The sequence below is a fragment of the Sceloporus undulatus genome, chromosome 1 (assembly GCF_019175285.1).
Source record: "Sceloporus undulatus isolate JIND9_A2432 ecotype Alabama chromosome 1, SceUnd_v1.1, whole genome shotgun sequence".
In the NCBI taxonomy this organism is placed as follows: Eukaryota; Metazoa; Chordata; class Lepidosauria; order Squamata; family Phrynosomatidae; genus Sceloporus; species Sceloporus undulatus.
Genome location: NC_056522.1, coordinates 317,457,236 through 317,468,622, shown reverse-complemented (window position 1 = coordinate 317,468,622; position 11,387 = coordinate 317,457,236).

The following is an 11,387-nucleotide window of genomic DNA, read 5'->3' as shown; positions in this document are numbered from 1 at the left end:
TACACAATAAAATACAGTACAATATAATACTAGTCAATGCTAGTCGGTCAGCAATATTACAGTAGAGGAAACAACGCATCTGATTATCTGTTTTTCCATATAATCTAAACGGGGTGGGAATCTTCACTATAGCAGGTCAGGTGGATATGCCCGCTGGAAGAGATCCATCTTTAATGCCTTCTTAAAGGCTTCTAATGATGTAATGAGGCGGATCTCTTCTGGCAAGTTGTTCCATAATTTTGGGACCGTGGCTGTAAATCCTTTTTGGGAAGTAGTGACCAGTCTGGTTTTTTTTTGTATTCCAGCAATTTCTTCCCTGAGGTTCTGAGTGTGCGGGGCGGATTGTGTAGGGAGAGACGTTCCTTTAAGTAACTCAGGCCCAAGCCATGTAGGGCTTTAAAGGTGACGACCAACACTTTGTATTGCGCCTGGAAGCTAATCGGTAGCCAGTGTAAAGATTTTAGTATTGGTGTAATATGGTCCGATCTTGATGTTCCCGTGACCAATCTGGCTGCAGCATTTTGGATTAACTGAAGCTTCCGAACTTGGTACAAAGGTAGCCCATGTAGAGTGCATTACAGAAATCTAAACGAGAGGTTACCAGTGCATGCACCACTACTTCAAGGTCTCTCCGAGCCAGGTAGGGGTGCAGCTGGCGTATCAACCGAAGTTGGTACCAAGCCCTCCTGGCCACTGCTTCCACATGCGATGTTAACTGTAGAGACGAGTCCAGGAGCACTCCCAAACTGCAGACTTCATCCTTTGGGGAAGTGTGACCCCATCCAGGACAGGTTGACAAATCTCCCCACCTGGCCCAGGGGTTCCTATCGCAAGTACTTCCATTTTCTCTGGATTCACCCTGAGCTTGTTTTCCCTCATCCAGCCCATTACCTACTCAAGACAGGCATTTAGAGGAGAGATGCCATCCTTGGTCACTGCAGCAATCAGGGACATGGAGAGGTGGAGTTGGGTGTCATCAGCGTACTGATAACACCACGCCCCCTGTGTCCGGATGATCTCTCCCAGCGGCTTCATGTAAATATTAAACAGCATGGGAGACAGGATGGCGCCTTGAGGGACGCTTGATGTCAACTCCCGCTTACGGGAGCAACTGTCTCCCAGCATCACCATCTGGAATCTGCCCGAGAGATAGGATCTGAACCACTGGAGCGCAGTGCCCCCGATACCTAAATCCCTCAGGTGTTCCAGAAGGATACCATGGTCTATGTATCGAAAGCCACTGAGATGTCCAAGAGCACCAACAGGGTCACACTTCCCCCGTCGATGCCCAGACGGAGATCATCTACCAAGGCGACCATGGCAGTCTCAACTCCGTAACCTACCCTGAAGCCAGCTTGAAATGGGTCTAGATATTCGGGTTCATCCAAGACCGCCTGGAGTTGGAAGGCAACTGCCTTCTCAATCACCTTGTCCAAAAATGGTAACAAAGAGACTGGCCTGTAGTTGTTTCTAATCAGGGGATCAAGGGAGGTTTTTTTCAAGAGTGGTTTAACCACTGCTTGTTTGAGTTTGGATGGAAATATCCCCTCCCTAAGAGATGCATTAATGATGATTTGAAGTGAGGTTACTGCTGCATCCCCTCCCTGAACGGTCAGCCAAGATGGGCAGGGATCTAGAGGGCAAGTCATCTTCCTTACACTTCCAAGCAGCTTGTCCACTTCATCAGTATTCACAAGCTCAAAGTAGTAAGGAACATGTGGCCTTCCAAATGTTGAACCACAGCTCCTCCTGTTATACTTCACTGTGAGCTGTATTGGCTAGGGCTGATGGAAATTGGTGTCCAGCAACAGTTGGAGAGTCACATTATCCCATTTGTGTAGTAGAGGATTAAAGCTGTATCAGTCCACTCTAACCCCATGATATACAGTCACATGTCTTAGCAACTTGTTCACTTTAACCGTTGCATGGTACCTGTACATATAGAGCAGGGGTAGGCAACCTGCGGCCCACGGGCCGGATGCGGCCCAGCAAGGCCTTGGGACAGGCCCCAGCCCAATCCTGCCGCTGATTGCCGCCGGGGCCTTTGGCCTCTCACACGCAGGGGCAAGGGGGGCAATTGTCTGTAGACGCCTCAGAAACATGCATTTATATTAACATTTTTTAAAAAATCAGCAAAAAAATTTTTTGCGTGTCCTCCACTTTTTTAAAAAAAGTGTCCACCATTTGAAAATGCTGTCCTACATTTGTCCCGGTTTATTTATTTATTTATTTATTTATTAAAAATATTTAATTATTTATTTTTTGGCTTCGGCCCCCCAGTTGTCTGAGGGACAGCAACCTGGCCCCCGGCTCAAAAAGCTTGCCTACCCCTGATATAGAGCCTAACATCTGTAGGCTATATATTATAAAAGTGATCTGTTGAGGCCTCCAGGGATACGTACACCTTTTAAGAGATAAGTGGGTGATTCCCTCTCCTCAATGGTTCATAATTTAAGATCCTAGCAAATGTCCAGACGTTCATTGTAGTAATCATACATCAGGAGTCATAACTTGTCTTGTATCCGCTTTGCAATGTAGGGTTTATACAGGAGAAATACTGTAGTTTCAGAACATATGAACATTCCACAGAATGGTAGGAAAAATGTAGGACATGATGTACAACAAATTGTAGGACATTCAAAAATGGAGAACACAACCAACTAAAAGCCAAAAACATTAATAAAAAACAATATAAATTCATGTTTCTCAGTCATGCTCAAAATGGAGAACATTTTGACATTCTTCCTGGATAGGTTGGGATATATAGCTTTGTGTGTTGGACTACGAGGAACCTCCTGAGAGTAAGGGCTGTTTGACAGTGGAATGTTCCCAGAGAAGTTAGTAGTATTTCAAGTGTTGGAACAGTTGTGCATCCTTATAGCATTAGCAGAATGGCTGATTTGTCTAGGGATGGGTCTAAGAAAGAGTGGCTGAGTTAACACCATCAGAAATTAGGCTTGCTATTTCTGCAGCAAAAGGAGTATTACTCTTTTCCAGCAGAGTGCTGACTGTAGATTTAAGGTCTTGTAACAATGGCAACAACAAAAATTAATTATTTTGTTAAACATAGAAAAAACAATATACAGTACAAAGGGATGTTGTAGCATCTTTATTAGTCTCAAAAGTGCTACAAGATCCCTTTGCATACTGATTTTCCAGAACAATGCAGCTTTGTCTTTGAATAGAAGAAACAAACCCACACATATTTTATATGTATATCTAAAAGCATACATAGATAAACAATGATAAAATTATAAACATTATTAAACAACAATATAAAAACAAACAATACCTACACTACTAACTCCCCACACCCAACTGATGACTTGTGCCACAATTTAGATGAAATTTAGATGAAAATATATAACGCTCTGTTAAATTTACAAAACCTAAAACTGATGTATGGTCCCAGTGGAACAAAAACAAACAAATAAACAATTCCTAATCTTTTTTAAAATTATTCAAGGATTTCTCCTTAATCAAGACTATCAGTTTGTCCATTTCAGCAAATTCAATTGTCTTCATCAGCCGATCTTCTTTCATTGGAACAACACCATCCTTCCGTTTGGGGCATAGACTGTTCTTGCTGCAGTAATCATGTCTTTGTAAAATCCTTCAATATTTCTCCTCAGTCTGTTCATTTAGCATTCCCATTTTATTTTTTAAGAAAAATAATTGTAAAAAAAGGTATGGCAGTTAAATGTTCTTTTTTCTCATATTATTGTACAAAATGAATAATAATGTTTTATTTAAGGTTGGTAATATATCTGCTTTACCACGTGAATACTTATTTTACTGTCTTTGAAAGAGGGGAAATAGTTTTTAAAAATTATCTCTTACCACACAACAAAATCCTGACTTCTCAGGATGCTTCTCCTCAGCCACAACTGCTTCTTTTTAATTGAGGATATGCACTGCTGTATCCCTTCCAATCAATACACCCTGCATATTCATATCTTCATTTTTTTTATTCTTGAGGAAGCAGGATTTTCCCATTCACACTACCTTATCTGAGTGATTATTGTAGTACTGTATTTAAAGACATAGCTACGTTCATCTAGAAAATCAGTATGCAAAGGGATTTTTTTCAGACTAACTGAAACAAAGAACCTGATAATATGAGCTTTCATAGACTTGAGCCCACTTCCTCCAATACATGGAGTGGAATGGAGTGTCCAGAGACAGATCAATATAAACAAGTTGTGTGTGAGAATGTCAGTTGAAATAAAAAGCTCATTGATATTTTCCCCTCCTACAGTAGAAAATCATGAATAAAAGAAAACAGTCCTAATTACTGTAGCCATGTCATATGCAGTGTCTTAGCTTTTTCAAGTGGAAACAAGCAACATATCAGCCTTTTGATATATGTACACACAAGTTTATAATACCACATACATTCCCTTCACATTGGGCTTATTCAGAAAATCCAGATGGCCTTATAAAACTTCCTTATTCTGCAGCAGTTGTGCCTGAATAATGGCTGCACTTAAACACAGAGATATCCCATGTTAAGTTGACAATGTTATCATACAATTCTTCTGTCATCATTCAAATTCACCATAACAAAGACATTTCTTATACTAGGAAATTCACACTGTTGATTGACATCCATACTGAAAAGATTAGCAAGCCATGTGGACATACACATTTTCATTGTGTGTAAGATTTAAAATGAGAACATAATTGGATGAAGGAGTGGGTGCTTTTCAAACTTTAACTAGGTGATTTAGGCCATTGTCCTGCTGTAATAAAATTATTTGGCTCTGGAGTTGACCAAGTAATATTTAATTAAAATAAAACCATACCTGGAATATAGGTAATCAAGTACATGTTGTAATATTTGATACATGAGCCAAACTTAAAGAATGCCCAGGTGCTCACAGCTTTCAAAAGCTGCCAGAAACAAAAGACAGTACAGGGTGTGTCAGAGGAACATTTGGCTCCAGAGGCCAAATTGAATTGGAGAATTGCTGATATTTACTAAGTTTCTGGTTGGAGATATTTTCTTGCTAGTTCAGTCAGTTAACAATGGTGCTAAAGTGTTTTGGTATCTGTTGAATTTTACTCGATAAAGGTAACTTAAAAGTGGTAAGATCAGAAAACTATATAAAAAAAAAAAAATAAGTGAGTCTGGTTGGTAACTTAGAATCTAGAATCATAGAATCATAGAATTGGTAGAGTGGAAGAGACCACTAGGGCCATCCAGTCCAACCCCTGCCATGCAGGAAATCCAAATCAAAGCATCCCTGACAGATGGCCATCCAGCCTCTGTTTAAAAACCTCACAGAAGGAGACTCTATCACCTCCAGGAGTGCATTCCACTGCGAACAGCCCTTACTGTCAGGAAGTTCTCCTAATGTTCAGGTGAATCTCTTTTTCTGTAGCTTGCATCCATGTTCCGGGTCCTGTGTCTCTGGAGCAGCAGAAAACAACTTGCTCCCCTTCAATGACATCCTTTCAAATATTAAACAGGGCTATCAATCGCCTCTTAACCTTCTTTCTCCAGGCTGAAACATCCCCAGCTCCCTAAGTCGTTCCTCATAGGGCATTTTTTTCAGACAAGCAGAAAAAAAGTGGGTGGATTTTAAATTAAACCTCTAAGGAGCAATTGTTGCAGATGTACTTATGGTATTTTGTCTTAAGACACCTGATGTTTGAAAAAATAATTTTCACTTCGGTTTATGAAGTGACCTGAGTTCTTTGATGATAGTTGGGTCAAGGAAGTACCTTCCCCTCTCTTTACAAGTTTGATTGATTTAGTGTTCATGAATCCCTCTTGACCTTTAATAAATGCCTTATAGGATTGCACAGAAGTATATTTACAGAGGGAAAAGAAATATAGGGTGGGGTAGGTGGTTCAGCTAAGCTAAGGTGGCCCAGATGCAACTCAGTTGTAATGTAATGGCATGCTTAATCCACTGTGGGCAAGGCTTACTAATGAAATCTAACCAGGCATGTCAGAAGTATTACATGGCTCTGCTAATTCTGAGTAGGATCAAAAAAATCCTTCCAAGTATGTCTAAAGATCATCTGTGTAAGAAATCCTCCCATTTTTTGCTTCCAGACATGGTCCATTGCACTGTGTAAGATGCTTCACTGAGTTCCTTGCCTTCATGAGTGACTTTCCAGAGTTAGTAGAGTTTACCATGCAGAGCCTTAGAAAGTCTCAAAATACATTCAGAAACCATCTTGTCTCTCTTGGATCTTATCTTTTGAAAGCAAAACCTTCCCTGAGTGTACTTTGCAATAGTGTAAGCTGAATGAAAAAAGCATACTCTCAATCCTGTCTCTGAGGGCTAGTGACATTGTGGTAGTGGATGGACCTATAGCCAGATTTCCTGGAGAGGACTGTGTGTGGCTTTGTTAAAATTTGAGCAAGGTGACATAGGGCACAAACTTTGCATTGAGAAAGTCCAGGTTTCAGTCCATGGCATTGCCAGTTGAATAGATATCTGGTAATATGAATGGAAAAGAGAGTTAGAACCCAGATAGTTGTTACTATGTTTCCAAATCAAACTTAAATTTGCTATGGTTTCCTTTGTGTTACCCAACCATACTGAGCATTGACTTGTAGGTTTTATGTAGTCACATCTTTGATGATGACTCCATCTCTGTTTATTCAGTGCTGTAGGCCTCTTAATAGAACTTGCATTGGAGCCTGAGTTTAATTGAATTACTTTTTACAAACAGAAGGGCTCCTTGCATTCCAAGAGGGGACTGTAATCCAGTTGAGTTTTAAGATAAACATTATTTTAGCAGCTAAGAAAAAAAAATGTTTTGTGGGGATTTACTCTGTTGCCACCTGCATTATGCCTCACACTGATCAAGTGGATGTGCCAAAGCCTTTCCTAGCATGTTTTCAAGATGTGCTGAGTAACAGACAAAAAGGGTCTTCCATCAGAGAACATGGTGAATGAACTTCAGGTCTAAACTTGAACATTAACTAACATTAGTTATGTGTCAAGTCACAGAAGCAAAATTAGAAAAGAGAGGAAATGTACTAAATTGTTTATAATTATTTTAATATAATTGTAGTGTTCTCTTTTTGTAATTAATAGTTCATAAAAATGGGTTTGAACTTCAGTGCAAACTAATTTAGTCTTGCTTTAGTGCTCTTGTAATCAATGGCACTTAAATTAATTTTAGCAAACATATCTTGTTCATTTCAATTGATATATAATAGGGTGGGCAACACACAGCCCACCAGTGCCTTGTGAGGTCCCCACTTGTTCCTTCATCCTACCCTACTGGGAAAAAAGGGTTTAAAAGCAGGAGAACTGATGCTTCTGAAAGCCCCATGAACAATAATTCTCCTTTAATACAAGAAGAAATTTTGGGATGCAGGAGTAGGTGTTTTTAATACACGATTCTGGCTTCCATTCCCTTCTTCACCTTTACATTTTTACAAAACAAGATACAGAGTTCTGAGTTTGGTGAGATAGCTTGTGCAGGATCCAGATGCAGAACTGGCCTTTATGCCTTTGAAAATTGCTCACTGCAATTTAAACTGTAACTAATTTTGACTAGACCCAACAGAAGGCACTTTGATCCAGCAAAACAGAAAGGAAGACAGTTTTGAACCCACCCATCCAATTATCAGTTACCACTTGTTACAGACAGAGGGCTACCATTCCAATTTCATAGGAAAAAAACCTGTTACTGTCAAGACAGTATACACAAATTGAAGAGTCACCTGTTGGATTCTATCTAGCACCTTTCAGTATTCCACCCTGGACACAGAGATGTTCATTTACCCTTTGCCAGACCTTGGTAGTGAGGAAGTATCCAGTTTTATTCCAGGAAACTATGTACAGTACACGCGCACGCCACCACATGCACAAACCCTATTCATTTAAATGGGGTTCGAGCATAGGTGGAATTTGCTTTACGCAGGGGAGTCCGGAACGGATCCCCACGTAAAGTAAGGGCACACTGTACAAGAGTAATGTTATCTCTCTTCTGAAAATCTGCAGTGTATTGGAACCTTGAAATAGTATGAAAATCATCAAATAGAAAAATTCACAATGGCAGTTTATGAATATGCCATTTGAGTAAAAAAGAACAATTTGGTTGACCCCAAACATGTGATTCAGATATTCATGCATTTCTCAGTGGAGAAGCATATCACAGCATATCAATGTTGCTCCTTCACCATTGTGTGTGAGCAAAATAGTGTTTCTTCACCATTGTGTTTGAGCTGGGGTGAGGGGCTGATTTGGTCTAGGTTTCCAGATTCCTTCTTGAAACACACACACACTCCACGTAGCATCTATATGCCATCAGTTCCCAGCTCACTCCTTCAGAAAGGGCTATCTGTAACACTGAGCCCTTTTCTGTAGTAGTACAGACTTTTCTGCAAGTCCAGCGTGGGTGGTTTTTAGGGAAGGAGACAAGGTATATCAGAAGACAGGCATGCTAAATTCCCCCACTCTCTTGTTAATCTTACATGTTTTATATCCAAGGTAACACCGCTTCCAAACTTGTAGACAACAAACCATTTGTGTATGATAGAAGAGGGGACCTAGAGCAAATTCTTCCAGTATATCCTGGCCAGTTGTACTTTCTTTCAGAATATTTTAAGCTGTGTGAACCATTTGTCCCAACTTTTTCATTTTTCTTTTCCAAACAACAGCATGCCAGAGCTCCAGGAGTCTCCTGAGCATTTAAAAAAATTCAGCAAGTTTCAGGTGCATGAATCAATCATTCTAGTCTCTTTCAGTCTCTGAAGGACTGAATCTAGTTCTGCCAGCACAGAGGCACTGAATTACGTATTAGTCACACCATTTGAATCTGAAGGTCCCCTTTAGTTGTTGTGGTTAACACTTTTAAGTCTTCTAGCCTTCTTCACATATCTGAGTTTGATGATGATGATGATGATGATGATGATGATGATGATGATGATAATAGGATTTATTTATATACCGCCCAATCACTGGGAATCTGAGCGGTTTACAACAAGGTGCTAACTGGACTGAGTCTGAGTTTGTTACTGCTAAGTGGACTGAGTCTAACACATATTTTCTGTTGTATTCTTTCATCAGTCTGTATAGATAAAACAGATCTCTCTAAATGTGTTTAATCATGTTGATCCTGCAAAACAAAGATGTTCAAATTTACTGTACATGTGCTTCACCAAGCAGTGTAATTTATAGCATCTAAGAATTGTTAATACAGAGATTTTTCTGAAGTTACTCCTAATACATTCTGTTTTATTTAACACCAATATCTGCCTTTTAGACCTGATTGCTGTACTATGTCCTAAGGGGCCTCTTCGTATGCTGGTTGAAACTGCTCAAGAGAGAAATGAGACTTTGTTCCCAGCACTCATTTACTCATGTAAGTATACAGAGCTGGGATCTGTAATCTGATGCCTGCTTCTGAATGAAGGGAAATTAATAATCCTTCTGGTTTTCTGCTGAAGTATGTGAGGCTAAATGTGTGGCTAGGTGTTACATTTTCTTTTTGTTAGAGCTCAGGTCTTTACTTGTTGTTGGCTCAAAATATAGAAGCAGGTGTTGTATAAGATGTCCCAAGATAAAAAGAACATGTGTGCTATATATTTTTTAAAAAAAAAGAAGGTGAAGAAAAATGTATTATTTATATGTATTATGCTATTATTTCTTAGAATGTCCACCATGGGCAGGTTTACTTTTATGTATTTTACTGTAAATCTACAGCGCTATATACAGTAAATAAAGCATAATAATAATAATAATAATAATAATAATAATAATAACAACAACAACAACTTAGGACACTGGTAGGAGCATACTTCTTCTGGGGTAGGAAAACTTGGTGACCTCCAGATGTATGGGCTGTAATCCCCCAGATCCCTGATATTTAGCTGTGCTGTCTGAGCATTGGCTGATTGTCTGAAAGTTGTAGTACATAACATTGGGAGGGCACAGGTTATATTCTCCTGGTTTATTGTCTGGATTTATTGGTTAGTCAACACTGGCATAACACTTACAGCATTCCTGAAATTGTTTAGCATTGAAAAATGCAAATTTTATCTAAATTATTGAGACTTCTACCTATGGACTCGTGTATAACTGCAGATATATTTTTGAGAGAGTGTACTAACTCATCCACCATCACAAGTTATCACATTTTGCCACAGCACACAGATGGCAATGGCACAAACAATGTTACAAGTACAGTCATCCCTCCATATTCACTAGGGTTAGGGGCACAAGACCCCCGTGAATATGGAAAAACCGCAAATAACAAAAACACCATGTTTTTACCTGAGAGGATACCTCTCTAGGACTCTCTAGGTCTTCCAGTGCAACTCTGTGGTCAATGTCCAACCTACACTGACCATAGAACAGTGCTGGAGGAGCTACAAAGGCCTAGTAGAGGTCCTTCAGTACAACTTTTAGTTAAAGTTGCTCATAGAGTTGCACTGGAGGGCCTAGATATTCCTAGAGAGAACATATTAATCAAATCCGTGAATAATCAAATTCGCAAATATCAAAGCCGCAAATATGGAGGGATAACTGTAAAGCAAATGGATTTGGCATACATCTTCTGAACAAGCCTAAATTCCATCTTGCAATTTATAACAAACCTGCCATTTCACATACTATACATTACTGCTGATAAAAAATGTAAAATCTCACCCAATTTTATTTGACCTTAATACAGTATTTAAATTAAGATTGTGTTATAAAATATGAAACAAAATCTTCCTACCTAGACCATGTTAGAATTTCAGCTAGAATGACTTTTGTTTTCATTGTAGCTGGGCAGTTCACAAACAGAAAAATAGTCTCTTTCATATACCTTTCTTTAACACCCTTGACATTCTCGGGATGGCATGTGGAGAAATCAACAACAATTTGAAACACTGCACAAATTTCAAAATCCTACTTGTATATAATTGGCTTGTGGCTGAAAAATAGTGTGTAATTAATTAATGTGGAGGTCTACTTTCTTTTCCCAATAGCAACAATGATATGGCTGGTGAATATGGCCGAAGAAGATCCTGAAGCCCAAAAGAGAACCAGCAAAAGTTCTACTTATGACAAACAAGGTGCGTTTTATCTTCATTTTGTTTGTATTTTTCTCATATGGCTTCAGAAAGCCATTTTTGTGGCTTATGACAAATTTAGTTGGGACAAAACTTCACTAAATGAAAGTAGGATCAAATGAATTGCAGTTTTATTCTGATTTTAAAATGATAGTGAAATATAATTGATGAGGATTTAAATTAAATAATATTAATTATTAGGGCAGCATTCAACTGTACTGCGTGCTGTAATACCCCTTTGGATTCGTTCTTATGAGGTCTCATTGATGCATGATACGTGTACTTTTTTCCTTCTCTTCAATATTAATTTTGTACATGATTTCTGTTTTCATTATAATTTTGTTAGGTACTGTAC